Below are 21947 nucleotides of genomic sequence, written 5' to 3'. Positions count from 1 at the left end.
CTCCCAAGCATGCTTTGCATGTGGGCTTGTAACAATTTACAAGGGCCCATGGACCTTTTATTTTAATTGTCTCAAACACATTTGAGCCCAATTAAATTTTACTTGATTTTACTCAAGCCCACTAGTTAAATAATTATTCACAATTGGGCTCTACAAGGCCCAATTAATTCAATACTCAATTAATTTAATTTTTGGACTCTACTAGGTGCACTAGCATTTAATTAATTCAACACTTGAATTAATTTAATTTAGTCCATAATAATGTTTATGAAAATCACAATTTTCAAATACATTATTCACTTGGCCAAATTTTAATTTAGGAACACTTCCATAAATTAAAATTTATATTTCTCTCATAGAAGTCATACTTTTATTTTTCCTTACGCTTATAAACTCATTTATAAGCCGTTCAACACATTGACCTTTTTTACTTCTCATCGGGATTTAGAAAGCTAGTACTTGTGTGGCCCTCAATGGTTCATTGATACAACTAGCCGTGGGTTCACATCTCCATGTGATTCGGACTAAACATGTCCTTATTCGAGCATACCCCAATTGCTCCATTCTTACTTATCAACTCCTTGATAATAAGAACGTCAGAACTCAAGTCTCATAGTACCCAACCAATCATGTTAAACGCCTAGCAGCATCGCTTACATGATTCCCTAGGTATCAAATGATAGTGCTTGCAAGAACCATTCAATTATGGTTAGCATACAGTACGGTCCCTTCAACTCATATATCCCGACCGATTCGACAACCATTGGTTTATCGAGAGTTGTCAATGAATCGATACTATGTGTCATGTTGTAGTTGCATCGATGGTGTAATCTATGAAACCCCTTTCATAATTACCACCATACTCTGATCAGAGATTTCAACCTACATACTCATGATAACACATAGGATATCAATACCCGAAGGTAAGCGGTGAATCCCCGAATACAATGCATCGACTCCTCTATGTTTCGACAGAACACCCAACCTTGCCACCCGATGACCCTATGAGAGTCGGTAAACAAGTCAAAGTGTAACTCTAGCACATAGAGTCTCAATGTTGTCTCGGGTCATAAGGACTAATGGTGTACAACCATAAACTAGGACATTTCCACTCGATAAGTGAGAACCACTTGGAAAATCCTTTTATGGAGGGTTGTTTAGTGCACTCTCTACAAGGAGCACCTATCTGCATGTTCGGACATCAGAATGTCCCCTACCAATGAAACATGGTACTCACATCGCAGATACTAGTCTCGAACTCGAGCGGCCTATATCCTTCTTAGTGGCGGCTGAATCGACTAGAAACCGTTTACAATATACAGTATTACAAATATGAATTTCATGATGCTCATCATATGAGCATCTCATATTATTTCTACTATTTGTTTATTCAAGGGCTTTATTTATGCAACTAGCATGGGTATACAGATAAAGAAGTGCCAAAACAATAAAATTCAAATATTATTAAAATAAAGATTGTTCATACATAGAGTTTAAACATGAACCATCGGCCAACACTTGGCTCGACGGGCACCTACTCTAACAATCTCCCACTTGTACTAGAGCCAACTATCCATATGCTTCAAACCCATCGATTCGCGATGCTTCTCGAATAATGGTCCTGGTAAAGGCTTAGTAAGCGGATCAGCAACATTATCTGCGGAGCCGACTTGGTCAATCGTGACATCTCCTCTTTCCACGATCTCTCTGAGGATGTGGTACTTTCTCAATACGTGTTTGGACTTCTGATGAGACCTCGGCTCCTTTGCTTGAGCAATGGCTCCCATGTTGTCAAAAAACACCGGGACAGGAGCAACTCCATTAGGAATGACGCCCAACTCTTGGATGGAATTCCTTACCCAAACAGCCTCCTTTGCTGCAGTTGATGCAGCAATATATTCTGCCTCAGTGGTGGAATCCGCAGTACTGCCTTGCTTGAAACTCTTCCAAGAGACAACAGCACCATTGAGCATGAATATGAATCCAGAGGTTGACTTCGAGTCATCGATATCGCTTTGGAAGCTAGAGTCGGTATAGCCTTCCAATTTCAGTTCTCCACCCCCATAGACCAAAACAATTTATTGGTCCTTCTCAAATACTTGAGGATGTCTTTCACAGCTTTCTAGTGTGGAAGACCAGGGTTGGATTGATATCTACTCACTACACTTAGTGCAAAAGCCACGTCAAGACGTGTAGATATCATCCCATACATGATGCTACCAATCGCAGATGCATAAGGAATGTTTGTCATCGCCGCTATCTCTGCATCAGTCTTGGGAGACATAGACTTTGATAGGGACACACCATGACACATTGGTAGATGTCCTCTCTTGGACTCATCCATCGAGAACCGCTTCACAATGGTATCAATGTATGTGGACTGGGTGAGACCAAGCAATCTTTTTGATCTATCTCTATAGATCTGTATTCCCAATACAAAAGATGCTTCACCAAAGTCCTGCATCGAGAACTTACTCGCTAACCATATCTTAGTTGATTGCAACATTCCTACATCATTCCCAATGAGTAGAATGTCATCAACATACAACACTAGGAATGTCACAGCACTCCCACTGACCTTCTTATACACACAGGGTTCCTCAGGATTCTTAGCAAAACAAAACTCTTTGATTGTACTATCGAATCTGAGGTTCCAACTCCTAGATGCCTGCTTTAGACCATAAATAGATCTTTGAAGTATGCATACCATATGCTCACTTCCGATAGATGTAAACCCTTCGGGTTGAGACATGTAAATCTCTTCCTTAATATCCCCATTAAGAAAGGCTGTCTTAACATCCATCTGTCATATCTCATAGTCATACCATGCAGCTATGGCTAGTAAAATCCTTATGGACTTGAACATCGCAACTGGAGAAAAGGTTTCCTCAAAGTCAACTCCTTGTCTTTGAGTATATCCTTTTGCTACCAATCGCGCCTTGAAGGTCAATACCTTCCCATCCGCCCCAAGTTTCCTCTTGTAAATCCATTTACACCTTATGGGAACAATTCCCTCAGGTGGATCCACGAAATTCCACACTTGGTTCGAATGCATGGAATTCATCTCAGATTCCATCGCTTCAAGCCACTTGGATGAATCGGCATCAGATAATGCTTCCTTGAAGATCCTTGGATCACATCCATGGTTAGGCTCATCATGGCCCTCTTCAAGAAGCAGACCATACCTCATAGGTGGTCTCGAGACTCTCTCGGATCTTCTAGGAGCTTGTATTTCCTCTCTTTGCTCTACGGGTGTGGGTTCTACAATTGTGGGTGTCTCTCGAACCTCTTCGAGTTCTATCATCTTGCCTTTTCTATCTAATAGAAATTCCCTTTCCAAAAATTTGCATTCCTAGAAACAAACACCTTTGTTTCTTGGGGATGATAGAAGTAGTATCCAACCGAATTCTTTGGATATCCCACAAAGTAACATAAAATGGATCGACTATCCAGTTTATCTCCCACTACCTGCTTCACATAAGCAGGCACCCCCATATTCTAAGATAAGAATATTTGGGTGGCTTACCCATCCATATCTCATATGGTGTCTTGTCCAACTGCCTTTGAATGGACATTGTTCAACAACAGTGCCGCAGTCTCAAGCGCATATCCCCAAAAGGATGACGGCAACTCCGTGAACCCCATCATAGACCGAACCATGTCCATCAAAGTCCGGTTACGACGCTCTGAAACACCATTCAACTGTGGTGTAGCGGACGGAGTCCACTGCGAGAGAATTCCATTCTCTCTAAGATACTCTTGGAACTCGGCACTCAAGTACTCACCACCTCGATCCGATCGAAGTGTCTTGATGCTTCGTCCCAATTGCTTCTCTACTTCACTTCTGAATTCTTTGAACCTTTCAAAGGCTTCGGACTTGTATTTCATCAAATACACATACCCATACCTCGAAAAGTCATCGGTAAAGGTGATGAAGTAGGCATGTCCATGCTTAGTGGTGATGCTAAGCGGACCGCACACGTCGGTATGGATCAAATCCAATAACCCTTTGGCTCGCTCCACATGGCCCTTAAAGGGAATTTTGGTCATCTTTCCTTCCAGACAGGATTCACAAGTCGTGAGAACATTAATATCAGACATATCAAACATGCCAACTCCCACTAACTTGTTCATCCTTCTTAGGGAATATGTCATAATCGAGCATGCCATAATTGTGCCGAATTTAGAGTATCTTGTTTGCGCTTGCTTGTTGTTGTTATAGTTTGGACATTGTTAAGTGGAATATCTTTCCATTTTAAGGTGTAGAGATTGTTTTCAAGTTCTCCAGTACCAATTAAACATTCATTCTTGTAAATATTGCAAACACCTTTGCTAAATAAGAAAGAAAATCCATCTTTATCTAACATAAAAATGGAAATAATGTTCTTCACCAAGTCTGGAACAAACAAAACATCTCTCAAAAATAACTTAAAATCATTGTTCAAACATAAGCAAACATCTCCTACGGCCTTGGCAGCAACCCTTGCTCCATTGCCCATCCTCAAGAAGGTCTCACCTTCCCTGAGCCATCTACTTCTTCCCATCGTCTGCAAATCATTACAGAGATGTGAGACACATCCGGTATCCAATACTCAAGAAGTAGAGTTAATTGAAATGTTTACTTCAATATAGAACATACCGTATCCAGAACTCTTCTGGGCAAGATATTCCCTGCAGTTACGCCTCAAATGTCCAGGCTTCTTGCAGTGATGACAGATGTCAACAGTCTTGTCAGCCTTCACTGGTGTGGCTGCCACTACGAGACCCGGAGTCTGCCTCTTCAAGGGCACGCTCTTCTTGGGACTTAGGAAAGAACGCTTCTTTCCCTTCCCAGTTGGACCGGTCTACGTACCAGATGAAGAGCCCACAAAAAGAACAGGCTTCTCTTTCTTGATGGTGGACTCAAAGGTCACAAGCATCTTCACCAACTCCTCAAGGGTCGGCTCCATCTTGTTCATATTGAAATTGACCACAAAAGGATCAAACGAGCTAGGCAGTGACAACAGCAACACGTCGGTGGTCAACTCCGAAGGCAAGATCAGATCCATGCCCACGAGCTTGTCCACGAGCCCAATCATCTTCAGGCCATGCTCATGGACCGAGGCCCCATCTCGCATGCGCATAGTGATCAGCTCCTTGACGGTAGCATGCCTAAGAGGCCGAGTCTGCTCACCAAAGAGCTCCTTGAGGTGCATATGAATGTCAGCAGCATTCTTTGCATCCTCAAAACGCCTCTGCAGCTCATCGTTCATAGAAGCCTGCATATAACACCTAGCCTTCAAGTCACAGTCACACCAATCCTTGTAGGTCTGCAATTCCTCAGGAGTGCAGCTAGTCGGAGTCTCAGCAGGGGGCGACTCAGTTAGTGTATATGCAATCTTTTCCGAGTTGAGGACGATTTTCATATTTCTTAGCCAAGTGAGATAGTTAGGTCCGGTTAACACATGTTTTTCGAGTATGGCAGAAAGCGGATTGGAAATTGAAGCCATTGTCAAATTTTGTACTGAAAAGTAAAACAAATAAATGTTAATGACTATTTTAAAATATTTACTAAGATATAAGGTATGGACTTTTACTTTATAAATTTTCGCTCCCACTGTTTTGACATTTTCACTACCCTCTAGTGAAAACGGGAAACTCCTTTCCTCAGTAGGTACGTAAGGTCCAATTAGCGAATTATGATCCCGAATAATATCAGCCAATCATAATTCCTAAAAGGTAGTTTCCAATTGCATCGCCATGCAACCCTCTACGTAAACTTTTGTCTCACGTTTGATTAGGACCCAATAATATGACGTTGTTCATCTTTACATGTCAAGCCTAACCCATCGATATTGAACTTTAATGGACGGTCGTCATGAGTTCCCTCAATAATATGAGCCGAATTCATGGGAGTTCCACGTAGTTCACATCACTATGTCAATGGATGTCACCGTTTTCCGGCACCCAAAGCTCCCCCAATAATATGAACCGAGCCCCGAGTACGGGTAGCGTTCATCATGCACCCATTGTCGATGGAAGACAAGGAAATTATAAACAAATTTATAATTCCCTTTTTCGGGTTTGATATTAATTTTGAATCTTATTCAAAATGAGGGTTTTTATTTTTGAAAGGTCTCATCATTAATTTTATTTAAAAACTCGCCATGTTTGATCTTATGTTTGCCGGATTCATGCAACTTTGTTATTATCATAATAATAACGCACATACTCATTATTTATAACATATCATGCATATATTATAAACAGTAAACAAACAAGGATGATCAATCACCCCAATACTAATGGCCCGTGTGAGCTAAACACGGGCCTAGGTCCAATCCTAGGGTAATGCAAGGGATGCAAATGCAACTTATTACATTAGCTTCCAATATTTACATGTCTTCGATCTTCATAATCATCATGGCCACCATCTTCCAATCTTGACATCCACTATACTAATATTTACAAATAAATATCCATGGCAAATAGGGATACATCTCATGGGGGTGGGAACGGGCCATAAACCAAGCCCACTTCATAAATTGATAATTATTACAATCATTCAACACAAAATATCCTAGCATACACCTAGCAAATTGGGCTTGGGCTTTTGATCATCCTTCATGCATAATATCACATATCATACACCATCAATTAATTATCACAATAATTAATTGATCCAATATTATATATCTTGATCCAATCACTAACCGCCACGATTATAAACTAAATTAACAAAGTATACAAACACCATTGTCTACTTTGAAATGAATTTATTTATAACCGAATTTTTATAAATCACAATTTACTATAAATAATTAAAGTCCAACTTCAATTATTTATTTTATGAGAAAAATTAGCAACTTTTGTAATTTTAAACTTAAGGGCCCAAAAAACTTATTTTTCACCAAAAACCATTTTGGTCCATTTAAAATTCACAAATATGTTAGTCATCCAATGGCCCAACAATTCAAGACCCATGACACTTTGATAATCCAAAACACTTTTGAAAACCCTAGTCGTCATCGCCGTCGCCCGAGCTCCGTCGCCGGATTCCGGCAACAAAATATTTTTTTTATTTAAATATAAGGGTTGTTCGGCAGCCCCTCGGGCTGCCCTTGCTGCCCGAAATTGGCAGCCCCTCGGGCAGCCCGAGCTGCCCGAAATATGCCCCAAAGTGGCCTTTATTTGGTTGCAATATATATCTCAAGCGGTTAGAAAATGATCTCAACATAATATTATGTAAATGCTACACAAAAACTAGTAACCTAGCTCTTGATACCACTTGAAAGGGGATCGGTTATGGTGACCAGAAGCGCAACGGAAGTTTAAAACTTAAAATTTTAAATCAAAAATTTCGGCCACCTTGATTGTGTGTAGCAAATACAATGAAAAACACATTATGTCATACATAGGGTGTTATAGAAATTTTTACCTATCAACCACTTGAGGTTGATGATGGCTCCAACCTTGTTGTTATACAACAAAGCTCTTGAATGGATGACAAGTCTACAAGCTCCCCTTCCTTCAAAAATTAGGCCCACCGCTTGCTAGGTAAATGTCTTCTTGTTTTGCACTAGAAAAACAAGAAGATTTTTCAAGGAGAAGAATATTTATTCCTCAACACATCAAGAAGAAAAGAAGAAAATTTTTGAGAGAATTTTGAGAGCAATTTTTAAGCCAAGGAGAGAGATAAAAATGAGGAGTGAACTCTTGTCTTGGTTGTGGGAAAAGTTGGGAGCAAAAGTTGCATGCCTTTCATTTTTTAAATCAAAAGTATTCACAACTCCTTCACCTCCCAAACATGCTTTGCATGTGGGCTTGTAACAATTTACAAGGGCCCATGGACCTTTTATTTTAATTGTCTCAAACACATTTGAGCCCAATTAAATTTTACTTGATTTTACTCAAGCCCACTAGTTAAATAATTATTCACAATTGGGCTCTTCAAGGCCCAATTAATTCAATACTCAATTAATTTAATTATTTGGACTCTACTAGGTCCACTAGCGTTTAATTAATTCAACACTTGAATTAATTTAATTTAGTCCATAATAATGTTTATGAAAATCACAATTTTCAAATACATTATTCACTTGGCCAAATTTTAATTTAGGAACACTTCCATAAATTAAAATTTATATTTCTCTCATAGAAGTCATACTTCTATTTTTCTTTACGCTTATAAACTCATTTATAAGCCGTTCAACACATTGAACTTTTTTACTTCTCATCGGGATTTAGAAAGCTAGTACTTGTGTGACCCTCAACGGTTCATTGATACAACTAGCTGTGGGTTCACATCTCCATGTGATTCGGACTAAACATGTCCTTATTCGAGCATACTCCAATTGCTCCATTCTTACTTATCAACTCCTTGATAATAAGAATGTCAGAACTCAAGTCTGATAGTACCCAACCAATCATGTTAAACGCCTAGCAGCATCGCTTACATGATTCCCTAGGTATCAAATGATAGTGCCTGCAAGAACCATTCAATTATGGCTAGCCTACAGTACGGTCCCTTCAACTCATATATCCTGACCGATTCGACAACCATTGGTTTATCGAGAGTTGTCAATGAATCGATACTATGTGTCATGTTGTAGTTGCATCGATGGTGTTATCTATGAAACCTCTTTCATAATTACCACCATACTCTGATCAGATAATTCAACCTACATACACATGATAACACATAGGATATCCATACCCGAAGGTAAGCGGTGAATCCCCGACTACAATGCATCGACTCCTATATGTTTCGACAGAACACCCAACCTTGCCACCTGATGACCCCATGAGAGTCGGTAAACAAGTCAAAGTGTAATTCTAGCACATAGAGTCTCAATGTTGTCTCGGGTCATAAGGACTAATGGTGTACAACCATAAACTAGGACTTTGACACTCGATAAGTGAGAAGCACTTGGAAAATCCTTTTATGGAGGGTTGTTCAGTGCACTCTCTACAAGGAGCACCTATCTGCATGTTCGGACATCAGAATGTCCCCTACCAATGAAACATGGTACTCACATTGCAGATACTAGTCTCGAACTCGTGCGGCCTATATCCTTTTAGTGGCGGCTGAATCGACTAGGAACCGTTTAGAATATACAGTATTACAAATATGAGTTTCAAGATACTCATCATATGAGCATCTCATATTCTTTCTACTATTTGTATATTCAAGGGCTTTATCTATGCAACTAGCATGGGTATACTGATAAAAAAGTGCCAAAAAAAATAAAATTCAAATATTATTAAAATAAAGATTGTTCATAAATAGAGTTTAAACATGAATCCTCGGCCAACACTTGGCTCGACGGGCACCTACTCTAACAAGAGTTCCACTTGCTGAGTTTTATACTCATTTCAGTTATTTCATGTGATGCAGATAAGTGCGACGGGCCGGGACGTTGATTGTGGGCCGGAGTCATATGCATATAAATATGGAAGGAAGAAGTTATTTTGCTAGCATTTTGACATGATCACAAGAGTGATATTTTGCTTTTTGTTGTATCATTTTATTGATCATGTGCATATTTTTTATTATATATGAAATGTATTTTGAATCCTTCCTCCATTTTAAAGAAATTTTTAATTTCCGCTGCAATTTTATTAAAACCGGTCAGAGGTGTCACAATTATGGTCAAAATTGATCAAGTGTCGTGTTAATTCGGGATAAACTGGACTCCGATCTAAACCATGACCCAAAATATAGAGGTTAATGTAGGGGCTCGAGATACGTTTAAAGAAATGATTAGAGTATGTTTAAGGAGTTTGATAAGTTGAGCTGGTCGTGTTAGAAGTCCTGGCTGTGCCTTGATAACTGAAAATGCATATTTAAAATGTATATGTTGATTATGAACATGAATTTTTATGTTAATGCTGGAAAATACGTTGCATGCTTGGTTTAAGGAAATGTATATATACACGTGAATTTTAAAAGTGATGGATACAATGGCATGTTTTGAAGAAGGTGAGTTGGTTGTGACTAATACAAACAAGAACACGAACATGTAAGGCCAAGGCTCAATGGATGGGTAAAACTGTCGCTGATGTCCCCGTCATTGAGTACCGCTGTTATACGTAGAATAATCCATCGACTTAGAGCTGATACGAAAGTCGTAACTAATGATTTGAATTCAATTAAGGAAAATAATACGTATATGATGACACGATATGGCATGATTTGATATGAATATGTTTACGTTAATGTTCTTGTTTTTGAAGATCATGAAATTTACTTTGTTTACGGTATTTTTCACAGTTGCTTGATAAATATATGTACTTGTTACTACGGTTCAGATGTGTTGAGTCTTTAGACTCACTATGTGTGATTCATGCAGGTGATCTTATGGTTGAGGAGACTGGAGGGGCTGAAAACTGAGAGGGCTGAGCTGGGGGTGCACGTGAAAACCCGAGGACCTTGCATTTCTTCCACATAATATGAATATGAGACATGGGTTTAAGCAATATTTATAAATGATTTTTAATCTTGTTTTATGTTTTTAAGTTGTCAGAATTTTGGTATTATGCTCTAGTTTCTTTTTTAAAACAGAAGACTGGAAGATTGATTATATTTTAAGATTTTGTGTAATTGCAGTTATTTTTATTCAGTGATTGGATGAATTTTAAAACACCTGGTTAACTTATTTATTTTTTTTTTGGTTGTGTGTATTTTCAGTCACAGATTTTAATATATATATATATATATATATATATATATATATATAATATATATATATATATATATATATATTATATATATATATATTTATTTCAGTAGATTTTTATGTAGTAGATGTTTTAGTTGGTATCAGAGCAAGGGTTTTTGTAGAGGGTTGTGCAACCGCCAGCTTCAGAAGCTTAGTCGTCAACCCTCAAGTCTGTAAGTTTAAATGTTTTAATGCTATCACCTGCAAGTTTATATGATAAACGTTTTACAGTACATGTTTATCTTTCTATATGTTTTGAGATTAGATTCTTTAGAAATTTTATGCATGTTACGACATGAAATAAGAAATTATAAGATTTTCATGCATGTTTTCTTTGTGAGGTAATTGGACATGATAAAGAATTTGGTTAATGGGCGTTATGAAATGTTGAAAATGATTTGACTATATAGGTTTTTGGGTTTTAGTAACGTTGTTATACTTTTTGTGTCATAAGTTAATCATGAAGATCCTGAATGCTTTTGGAATATGTAAATTTTCTAAGAAAATACTGATTATTCGGGGTTATTAATTGAGTTAATTTTTGAGAATTACATTGTAACGTCCGAAAAATCAACCTATATAAACCACATGCATGCAAATTGTTTGAATTGCTTAATTGTTTTATTTTATTGATATTAAATGCTTTCATGATACATATTAAATGATTAAAGGTATGATTGCATGATTAAATGATTGTATGGCATGATCTCATGAAATTGAAGGATTTTGCCCGACTATTCGATAATAGGCTTGGGAAAGGAGATTGGAGACGACCAAGACAAGAATAAATATTTTCAACGCTTCTTAATATGATTAAAAATGATTAAATTTTCCTAAAAATGATAGAGTTCGAATTATTTTACGAGACAAACTCGATTTTATCCGGAAGCCGGTTTTGGGCAAACGAAAAGTTTTTAAAAGATCAAAAATAATATTTTTGAAAACTAACGTTGATTTTACAATTAAAAAAGAGTTATTAGGTCCAATTTAACTAAATTGAGCATTCTCAATTGCTCCTAAAAATCAAAGCCCAAAACCCAAGCCCATTAACACTCAAATTAAAATCTATAAATAAGATACCTAGGCTTTGGAGCACCTCATACCAGCCGATTTTCACACACTTTACACACACTAAATTCGAAATATTCTAGGAGGAGAAGCTAGAGTTCTTCGTCGTCCGTCCGTCCATTCTCATGCCCCTCGCCGACGATCGCGTATTCGAGCATTTTAAAAAGCAAAGGACGTTTTCTAAATTCATTTAACGCATCATTCAATCAAAAATATTGGAGTTTAAATAGCTAAACTTTTTGACGATTAATTTCAATGTTTCGAAGTTTTTTATGTATATATAACCGTGATATGATTTCCAACGAGTACGCTGCTAACATATGATTAATTATGAGTATAACATGAGCAAATTAAGAGGAAATAAGGGCTGGACAGTAAGCTAAAGGGCTGCAGCGACCAGGGCTTGATTAGGGCCTTGAGTGGGGCGTGTTATAGGGCTAGGAAGAGTCCTAGCATGGCTAGGACTCATTGACAGCAGCCGAGGAAGAGTCTAGTAAAGTTAGGACTCCTCCCGTGCGTTTGAGGGCTGCTGCTGGTGGTGTGGCTCACAGCTCGGGCTAGGACGGGTTTAGCTGGTCCAGCAGGGTTAAGAAGCGGGTCCAGAAATGGTTAGGGTGTGGTGGACTCAGTGGTGGCTCTAGCAAACAGTCCCACCGGAAGTAAAACTTTTTTGCGCACTAGGGGACGCGAGACTGCTCTTGATTCTGATGCAGTGGCTCGTAGCATGGTTCAGGGGCTCGGGCTGAGTTTGGATGAGTTTGAGACTGGTCTAGTGATGGCTAGGAAGGGTTGGTGATGGGTGGTTAACAAACTAGGAGAGTCCTAGCTCGACTAGGAATCAATCAAAAACCAAAAGAAACGACCGCAGGCTTATGTCTTGCACAGGGAGGTTCATGCATGAGTTAGGGGCTAGTTCCTAGGGTCGGGGCTGGTCAGTAGGGTCATTAGGTGGCGCGGCCATGGCTCGATGAAAATGGGAGTTGGCTTGGTAGGTTCATGCAAAGGTCAAAATTTTGAAATTAATGAATATGCTTCGACCATGTGTCCACAGGGGTGGTTCATGGCTCACAAGGGTAGGTTAGGTGATAAAAGGCTATGTTTAAAATTTGAGAAGAAAATATTAATGTTTGAATTAAATTGGGAATTTAATGCTTCACGAATTAATAAATAGTAAATTAAATCGAAAAACACGAGTTTACGTTAAATAAAAATATTAAAAATTAAATCTAAGCTTAAATAATTATTTGGGATGGTCTAGATTCAATAAAAGTAAGAAAGATCAAAATTGAGAAATATTACGTCTAGGGGAAAAACGGCCATTTTACACTTGGATAATACGAAAAAGGTTGGCTGCGTCCTGAAGGATCTAACACATGATAAATGATATAAAATGATGATTTTATTAAAATATGATATTTTATGATTTGTGATAAAGCTGTTTAATTTTTTTTATTAATATTAAAATACTATTTTTGAAAATCATGATATTTTATGCTTTAAAAAGAAAAGGAAAAATATTTTGAGGGATGTGAATTGACTATGAAAAAGGATAGAAAATATGTGGGGGATCCGTTTTAAGAAAGAACGGTAAACTTACAATTTTATGGTAATATCGTTAGGGAGAAGGTCCTACAGGGAGCCCGTTTACAGGAAAAAGCCCCAAGAGAGAGCCCGACGATCATATTTCCATGGCGATGCCTGGTGCCTGTCCCCATGAGCCATGTGGAGCTAAAGTCTGATCAGTCGACTAGAGGATAAAATGCTATTTACTTTCAAGGATCAAACTTCACCCCAAATGTTAAAGGATTGAAAGCTTTACGATTGTATGATTTTACGATATATGCTTTATTTAAGCTTAAAAGTTATTTTAATATAAATATAATTTCTAATGCTTGTCATTGAATATGTAATATTTGATACTCCTGTTTAGAACGTGTTGAGTCATTAGATCCACTAGGTTTTAATGATGCATGATTTGAGGATATTGAGGGAGGCGCTGACGCTTGAGTGGATCGGGTGTGACAGTACATCCCCGATAGATATTTATTTTCCGCATTAGCTTGATACATTTTTATGCTTTATTTTGATGTTAGTTGATCTTTTTAATGATCGACGTAGGATTTTTGGTTATTTGACGATTTAGGAATTTTTATGCATTTGAGATTCGAATTGTTAAATTATTATGATTCATGGAAATGTTAAGTGATTTTAATTAGTGATTTCCGAGTTTATGTTTTAAAGAGAAAAAAAAGAAAGTAGAGGAAGTTTCACACGTATAAGGAATGATTCGAAGACTGTAACGGTCTTTAGAAGTATAAAAAAGTATAATTTGGGATTTTAGGTTTTGATGGAAATGTATGATTGAATATGAGAATTGATTTGGGTTTGATAAGCGTAAAATTTTCGAACTTAATGCTACGGGAAAGCTATAGAATGCAATTAGGAATACCAAGAACTTATGGGTTAATTGTAGAATTTTCAAAATTATGGACCAACTGGATAATTTTAGATGAATTAGGAATTAATTTTGTAATTGTTAAGAAATTTTGGGACTATTTTAGCAATAAGTGAGAATTGAATGGTTTAAATGATATGAATTTTCGATGATTTAAGTTCGAAGAGATATTTAGAACATGTAAATACTTTGATTATAATGTTATAAGGAATGGTAGTAAAGGGAATTTTATAATTAATCAATATTGAACTTGAAAATCTAAACATTAGTGAAATAATATTGTGACAAATTAAAAATTTAGAGGGATGACCCTTTAAGGTAAAGTTTATCAATTAGTTAAGTTTTAGGATTAGACAATAAGTTAACATAATTTCAGGAACTTAAGGTTTGATTTACATGTATCATAAATTTTAGTCATGATCTTAAGAGTTAAAATTATACCTTTGTTAGAGTTGAATTTTTTTTTTTTCAAAAATTGAGTATGATTGATTGTTAGGTTACTTGAGAGACGTATGTAAGAAGTGAGATAGACACCATGTCTTTGGGAAATTAATAATTTTTTTTTCTTAAAAGTCTAGTAATATTGTGAAATTTTGAAAGAAATATGTAGGTTATATTGATAGAAATTGAGATGTTATGCTTTGTAAGAAATATAGGCATTTGAGGAATTTTTGAAATTCATTAAGTAATTTAGGATTAATTGAATATGTATGTTGGAATTATGTTGTCTAAGACTATTTGAGTTGTGTAAGTCTGAAATACAAGATATATGTGTTTATGAAAATGTTTGGTGAAATAGAAACAAAATGGAATTAGTTGTGTTCAACATAGGTTACCAATGAACAAATATTAAGAAATTTTTATCGATAAGTAATCTAAAATCTTGATATGTGGATTTTAGAATTTTGGGGATTTGAAATGAAGTCGAATTATTAGAGTTAGTCTCACGCTAACATGGGATAATTTATACGTTTTATACGCTAGTATTAATTCAACATTAAAGATACGTCAGAATGTGACATTATTTCCAATGAGGAAAGTCCAAGTGTCTTAGGCCTCAACAAATCATAATTGGGAAGAAAATAGTATTACGGAAGAAAATAGTTAAGCATGTTGATGGATTGGTTCTAATGTAACGTCCCGAAAATTTGAAAGTACACGTGAACCACATGCATGTAATTCATTAAATATTACTTGTGTATTTTAATTAAATGGTTTTAATTGCATGGATTAAACATGGTGTGCAAGTTTACACATTTAGAATTTGCTTTTCCACATGAATGCATAAAACTGTGTTTTAAAAGTTATTCGAGTCGCGGTCAAGGGAGGGAGACCGAGAGCCCAAAATTGAAAAATAATTTTATTAAAAAATTATTTTTAATAATTTAAAATAATATGGATGCTTTATGATATTTTTAAGATGAGTTTGAGGTGATTTTATACACCGAGACGTAATTATTAATTGTATTTCAACGAAAATATAAACTTTTGACAACTCGGCTAATAATTTCGCGATCTTTCCGAAATGAATTATTTTAAATATGCACTAAAGGACTTAATGAGCCTAATATACCTTGATTAATGAGCCTAAGCTTGCACTTGAGTTTTAATCAAAATAAAAAGCCAAAAACCCTTCCCCAATCCCACAAAACACAGGCCCCCATGCCCCTAAATTTTACAAGGACTGTTCCACCATCAGCCAACTCACACACTACACGTATTTTGTGAAGGAAAGCCATGAAATTTCAAGGAAAAATCAGCAAGGTTGAATCCTTCGTCTTCCCGCCGACATTCTTCGCATCGCAACCGTTTTTCGTGGTTAATATACGCAAAGGCACACCTTAATCTTATTTCTCTCATATTTCACACCATATTATGTGTTTGATACACGATTGCATGAAAAACATGATACACTTTATATATTTTTGTTTTTATGGATATACATGCACAAAACTAGTGTTTTCTTCTTTTAAAACTCTTCCTAATGAGGCACAAAGGGGCTGCCATGGTAGGAGAACTTACAGGGATTATTTTCCACATGTTTAATGACCATTAGGTTCAGGTTTGAGGGCTGGGAAAATAGGGCAACCAAAATGAACGAAAATTTGGAATCAAAGGTAGACTAGGTTTTAGGTTTTGCTTCTTAGGGGCAGGCGGCTGCAAGCTTGGGTTAGGAATCGTCCAGAGGCCTCAAGAGAGGCAAGACATGATCGTAGGTTAACCACAAGAGGACTGGAGCGAAGGCTACGCATTAGTTGTTCTATGGGAGCCGCACATGGCTTGTTCGTGTAAGGGGGAAGGACGGGCTGCTGTCAAGGGGTTAGCTGTTAGAGTAGGTGTCCGTCTAACCAAGTGTTGGCCGAGGGTTCATATTTAAACTCTATCTATAAACAATCTTTATTTTAATAATATTTGAAATTATTACTTTGGCACATCTTTATCTGTATACCAATGATAGATACATAGATAAAGTCCTTGAATATACAAATAGTAGAAATAATATGAGATGCTCATATGATGAGTATCATGAAACTCGCATTTAGAATACTGTATATTCTAAACAGTTCCTAGTCGATTCAGCCACCATTAGGAAGTATAAAGACCGCTTGAGTTTGAGACTAGTTTCTGCGATGTAAGTAACATGTTTCGAGCTTTTGTGTAGAACCCGAAAATCAAATTATGTGGGGACCCGGGCTCTAATTCTTTTTCTTGGGATTAAATGGATCGTTAACATAAAACGTGGGTCAAATTTTCGCTTTTTAACATTCAATCAAATGTTACTAACTAGGCATAAAACATGTCTCTATTTTATTACATCAGCATAATATACAAACATAGGATACAACATTTCTTGTTTTAATCCACCCTCTATAAACTAGTAGTGAAATACAATACAAGATAAAAGTAATTCTACTAGTCCATCTGCTAGGCCCGTGATCACCACGCTATGTCCATCGCTCATCTCTGTCGTGACCCAGATCCTGCCCCACCTATTGTTATGCACACATACAGACATAACAACAGCCGGAAAACCGGTGAGAACAAATCCCAGTATAAACATGTATACATGCATTAAAACAATCTAAAACATGAAACATGCTAATATGAATGTCATTCATATATAATCATGCAATGCGAGTCTAATCATGTCTAGACGCGACTCGACTAGAACTCTAGGGATCCCGTTGTGAATAAGACGTCACTGGCTGTCACCTACCCTACCAATCGAGGTGCTGTACGTCTTATTCCTAGACTTCGGCATGATCTGTATCCACGTCTACAAAGGGGCGGTGATCTTCCCCTAAGCTGAGATATCTCCGAACATCTAGTAGTCTGCCTGATCTCCAGACTGCCCTATCTTAATGCATGAATACAAAATCTGCAAACAAGCATAATGCATTGCTACACGATCTGTAAGCATAGCAAGATCTGCATACAAGTTCTATAAACCAATCTATAACAATCATAATCATATCAAGGTATGAACAATAAAACAAGTATGTGATTTTGGTTGGGAAACTCAAATGTGATCTCATTTGAGTCGTGATTCCCCAAACAAAACATGTACTATACCTTTCGTCGTAGAATCGCTGTCACGGTCGCCAAACTGAATCTGAAATGGAAATGTTGATATACAATCTATCAATCTCTAATCTAAATCAACACATAACCAAGTCACTACGTGATCTCGATACAATTTGACGGCATAACGACGCAATTCTCGATACCGGTCAATCCAATTCTCAACAGATATCAACATTATCTTATTCTCAATCATAATCCAATACACTATTCATCCAAAACATGTCATAGTACCCAAAATCTGCATATTTAGTTCTAAACATGCTATAAAAATTGTAACAATTGCATATGACATCCGTTCTTCGATCCGTTTACGAATATATCATGCTCAATACATCAAGAACACAATATAACTATCATATTCTAATTTCCCAAACATCTGAATTTCGAAACTTGTTGAAATTACATAAAACTTACATCACTTTGTAGCCAATAACGAGAGGATCTCAAAACCGCAGTCGGATTTAAATTTGGATGGCTCAATCTTCTAAAATCACAATTACAAGTGAAAGGAAACTTGAAAGCCTTTCTTCCTCAGAAATCCTCGGTTTCTTGCTACTGAAATGAGAAGAAATCGAGGCAAATCTGTATATATACCTTGCATGTTTTCGTACACATGTCAATCCATTTGGACTACACGTCTCGCGCATAAGCGCGGACACTACTCGCGCATGTGCGCGAGACCTACTGTCTCGGCAGATTTAACACTCGCGCATATGCGCCACTAAACTCGCGCATATGCGCCAATGTTTCTGGACGCTCCGCGCAAATGCGCCACTACACTCGCGCATATGCGCCAATGCTACTGGCCTGCTCGCGCATGTGCGCGCCTTTCTTCGCGCATGTGCGCCGAGGCTACTGGAATTTCCATGCATATGCGCGCATTTCTTCGCGCATGTGCGCCATAGCTTCGACCTTACTTATTCTTTTGACTATCTTTCACATCTTTATTGTACATTTTCCTTTCTTTTCTAGTCCAATAAAATACATCTACAATCATCTTAATTATCAACAAATCCATCTGATTATGATAACTAATTCTTCGAGCCTTACATTTCTCCCCCTCTAAGAAATGATTTCGTCCTCGAAATCGCACATCATCCTATCAATGCAAGTATAAACAATGATAACATTAAAGTTAAATCAATACTTACATCATTGAAATAATTCGGGGTGTTTCTGTCGCATGTTAGCTTCTGTCTCCCATGTCGCTTCTTCAGCGCCGTGACGACTCCATTGGACTTTCACTAGAGGAATATTCTTCGTTATGAGTTTCTTTTCTTTACGATCAAGGATCTGTATCGGTTGTTCTATATAGCTCAATGTCTGATCAAGTTCACCTTCGTCGGGTTGAATGACATGAGAAATGTCTGGCATATATTTTCGCAACATCGATACATGAAAGACGTCATGTATCCCAGATAGAGAAGGAGGAAGTGCAAGTCGATAAGCTCGATCGCCAATCTTTTCAAGAATCTCGTAAGGACCAATGTATCGAGGAGATAGTTTCCCGCGTTTGCCAAATCGAACAACGCCTCTGAACGGAGAAATTTTCAAGAATACTCTATCTCCCGTCTCAAATACTAACGGTCTACGTCTGATATTGGCATACTCTGCTTGTCGATCTTGTGCTGTCTTCATCCTCTTCTGAATAAGTTTCACCTTCTCTGTCATGTCACGAATCATATCTGGCCCAAGTTCTGGTACCTCTGAAACGTCGTCCCAGTATAGCGGAGATCTGCACTTCTTGCCATACAAAGCTTCAAACGGTTCCATCTCGATACTCGTCTGATAGCTATTATTGTAAGAGAATTCGCAAAGAGGTAGAGAATCTTGCCAACCAATGCCAAAATCTAGCACGACGGCTCTCAACATATCCTCTAATGTCTGGATAGTCCGTTCTGACTGTCCGTCTGTCTGAGGATGGTAAGCAGTACTCAGGTGTAAAGTCGTACCTAAGGCCTGCTGTAAACTGTGCCAAAAGTGTGAAGTGAATCGGGGATCACGATCTGATACGATAGACTTCGGCACTCCATGCAATCTGACTACCTCTCGAATATAAATCTCCGCCATCTGATCCTGTCTATACGCATTCTGTATGGAATGAAACAAGCAGATTTGGTCAATCTGTCAATAATGACCCAAATCGCATCGCAGCCTCTGGATGATCGAGGTAACTTCGTCACAAAATCCATGGAAATGTGATCCCATTTCCATTCTGGAATGGCTAAACTTTGAAGTAATCCACCAGGCTTCTTCCTCTCAGCTTTCACCTGTTGGCAGTTCAAACACTTAGCCACAAATTCGGCAATGTCTGACTTCATTTGTTTCCACCAGAACTGTGTCTTCAAGTCATTGTACATCTTCCTACCACCCGGATGAATACTGAACCGACTACAATGTGCCTCTGACAGAATTTGCTGTCTTAAATCTGCAACATCTGGCACAACTAGACGGTTATTCACGTACAACACATGATCTCGTACCTGATATTCTGATACATGCCCTGATCTGACTATTTGGATTGATTTCTGCACATTCTGATCGGTTCTTTGTGCTTCCTTGATCCTCATAATCAAATTGGGCTCAACTTGGATCGTAAAAAGTTGTAGTGGCTTACTATTTGTATCAAATTCTAATCCAGATGTACAGCAATTTTCAACTAACTTGTTAACACCTATCGTCGATAAGGACAAAGAACATACCTTACGACTCAAGGCATCTGCTGCTGCATTTGACTTCCCTGGATAATATTTGATTTCACAGTCAAAGTCTTTCAAAAGATCAAGCCATCTACGCTGCCTCATGTTCAGTTCTGATTGAGAGAATAGATACTTTAGGCTCTTGTGATCGGAAAAGATTTCAAATTTCTCACCGTAGAGATAATGACGCCAAATCTTTAACGCAAATACGATAGCCGCCAATTCCAGATCATGAATGGGGTATCGGATCTCGTGTGGCTTCAATTGTCTCGAGGCGTATGCGATCACATGGCCTCGCTGCATAAGAACACATCCCAAACCTCTATGAGAAGCATCACAATATACAACGAAATCACCCATACCTGAAGGTATCGTCAGTACTGGAGCACTGGTCAGCCTTTTCTTCAACTCTAAAAAGCTAGACTCGCACTCCTCTGACCAAACAAATGGTGTATTCTTTTGCGTCAATTGAGTTATTGGCTTTGCAATGCTGGAGAAATCCTTGATAAATCTTCTATATTATCCGGCTAGGCCCATGAAACTGTGTATTTCTGGTATAGAAGTCGGTCTCGACCAACTGATCATAGCTTCCACTTTACTCGGATCTACATAAATACCATCTCCAGAAATGATATGCCCCAAGAATACAACTCGATTCAACCAAAACTCACACTTTGACAATTTAGCATACAGTCGCTCGTTTCTCAACGTCTGCAAAACAATTCTGAGATGCTCTGCATGCTCATTTCTGTTCTTCGAATACACCAAAATATCATCGATGAAAACAATAACAAATTCATCTAAATATTTCTGAAACACTTGGTTCATCAAGCCCATAAATACCGCAGGAGCATTGGTTAAACCAAAAGGCATGACAATAAATTCGTAATGTCCATACCTGGTTCGAAATGCTGTCTTTGGTATGTCTATATCTCGAACTCTGAGCTGATGATGCCCAGAACGCAAATCAATTTTCGAATACACGGAGGATCCCTGCAACTGATCAAATAAATCATCAATCCTAGGCAAAGGATATTTATTCTTGATCGTTGCCTTGTTCAGTTGCCTGTAATCAATAAACAATCGCATCGAACCGTCTTTCTTCCGCACAAACAGCACCGGAGCGCCCCAAGGAGATACACTAGGTCTGATATATCCCTTGGCCAGAAGATCTTCTAACTGTGCTTTCAGTTCTTTTAGTTCGATGGGTGCCATCCTATACGGAGCTCTCGAAATAGGGACGGTACCTGGTACAAGTTCAATACTGAAGTCTACCTCTCGAACCGGAGGTAATCCTGGGATCTCATCTGGAAAAATATCTGCAAATTCCCGTACTACTGGCAGATCCGCCAATGCCGGGCTCGACTTCTGCATATCTACAGCATAAATAAAGAAACCATCCGCTCCTTTCTGTAACAATCTGTTCATAGTAAGAGCCGA

The sequence above is a fragment of the Primulina eburnea genome, chromosome 8, assembly GCF_022965805.1.
Source record: "Primulina eburnea isolate SZY01 chromosome 8, ASM2296580v1, whole genome shotgun sequence".
NCBI lineage: Eukaryota > Viridiplantae > Streptophyta > Magnoliopsida > Lamiales > Gesneriaceae > Primulina > Primulina eburnea.
Note: the sequence above shows the minus strand (reverse complement) of the source record.